Source organism: Ambystoma mexicanum, chromosome 6q (genome assembly GCF_040938575.1).
Source record: "Ambystoma mexicanum isolate Mex_15411 chromosome 6q, UKY_AmexF1_1, whole genome shotgun sequence".
Taxonomy (NCBI): domain Eukaryota; kingdom Metazoa; phylum Chordata; class Amphibia; order Caudata; family Ambystomatidae; genus Ambystoma; species Ambystoma mexicanum.
Genome location: NC_090937.1, coordinates 1,243,028,267 through 1,243,030,281, shown reverse-complemented (window position 1 = coordinate 1,243,030,281; position 2,015 = coordinate 1,243,028,267).

Here is a 2,015-nt window from a genome sequence, read left to right as displayed (position 1 = left end):
TTAATGCCTTGATTACTTATTGTTTTTTTTAAAAAAAATATTTTATTGTTTTTATATTTTAGAAAAACAAACAACACACAACACAATACAACTGTTAATTATTTACAGAAGCACAAAAGAAAATACGAAAAAAACTCCCCCCACCACCCATCAAGCCAGAGCCGGCTCCCTTGTATCCTCAGTCGGGGCACTGTCCGGTGAAGCATTGTCCGTAGGCACATCTTCCGAATTCTCAGATTCGTCCAAGCCCTGTTGTGGGTTGGTCATAGAGGCCACCAATTGTCGCCAGGCCAGCAAGGGCCCAATCTCCTCCTCGCCCCCTCTAGTGACCGCTTCAAACCATACCACGGATTCAGCCTCCGCCCACCTCATAAGGTCCGCCCACCATAGTTCCACTCTCGGCCTGCTAGCCGATTTCCAGTTCATGGCAAGTCAGTTAGGGGATGGGGAGTCAGTTAGGCCCTGTGAGTAATGTAGAACTGGAGTTGTTGGAGCCGTGCATTTCGGGACACCTTTTTATGATATCCCAGGACCCTCTTCCACTGACCCTCCGTCATGAGTCCACCTATCTCCTCCTCCCATTTATGCCTCAGTTGGAGCAACTCTTTCCCAGCCTTCGTTCTGAGGAGTTCGTATATCCGTGTTATTTCATGCCCACCCTCTGAGACATCATACATAGTTTCAAGGGTGGCATCAGGATCATCTGCCAGTGCCGTCTCCGGCCATCTCTTTCTTACTCGTTTTACTAGCCTGGCATAGGTGATGTACTGGCCTCTGTGCACCCCTGTCTCAACTTTTGAAAGTCCAGCGCCTCCCCCTCCCTCCATATGTCCCCAAGCGTGGCCAGGCCCACCGGCTCCCAGTGCCTACGGACAGACTGAAACAGTTGGGTGTCGTTTTCGCACAGGGCCACCAGCGGGACCTGCCAAGATAGCGGTTCTGACTCCCCCATCAATTTCCATGTTCTGTGCCAGACCTCCCATCCCAACCTCAATAGCCGCCCTCTTCCCGTCAGTTTATTCCTTTGTAGCCACACCACCTCTCTCAGGAAGTATGGGGCCGCATCCTCACGCAGCAACCTAGATTCCGCCGAATCTTCATCAGACAACCACCTGGCCACATACAACAGTTGTCCCGCCAGATAATATAGTTCGAAGTTGGGCAAGCTTATACCACCCTTCTCGTACGGGTTCTGGAGCTTCCACAGGGCCACCCTATTCCTGGAGTTACCCCACACAAAGCCCCTACACATACTATGAAGTCGTACAAATATGCTCTTAGGGATCAAATACGGGACGTTCATGAAGAAATGCAGGAGTCTGGGAAGGACCACCATTTTCAGCAAAGCCGCCCTCCCCATCATGGACAGGGGCAATCTGGACCAGAATGTCATGCTGTTCCTAACCCCCTCAATGGCTCTCTCTGTGTTATGCTTGTGTACCGCCTCAGTCCGGTGGTAAATATTTACCCCAGGTACCTAAACGTGTCGGTCCGCCATGGTATTGGCAACACAGGCAGCCTCTCCAACGGGACGTCCCTGTACCCGCCCAAAGGGAACAGGCTAGACTTCCTGGGGTTCACTGATATTCCCGAGAGGACAGCGTAATGATCCAGTACTTCCAGTACGTACTGCAGGTTCTCCTCCGGGTAGCGTAGGTACAGCAGCATATCGTCCGCATAGAGAGATATTAAGTGGCTGCCGCTGGCAGTGTTAATGCCCACCTCCCCGTATTGTTGCCGCAGGCATATCGCCAGCAGTTCCAGCGCAAGTATATATAACATGGGTGACCAAGGGCATCCCTGCCTGGTTCCCCTACTAAGTTGCCAGGCATCCGAGACTGTGGCCCCAGTCTTGACCCTAGCCACCGGGCTGCTATATAACAACTGGACCCATCTGATATACCCAGGGCCCACGCCGTATCCCTGCAGGGCCGCTTTCAGCCAAGGCCATCTCACTGAATCAAAGGCTTTGACCGCATCCAGCGACACTACCGCCATCTCGCCCGTGTCATCCT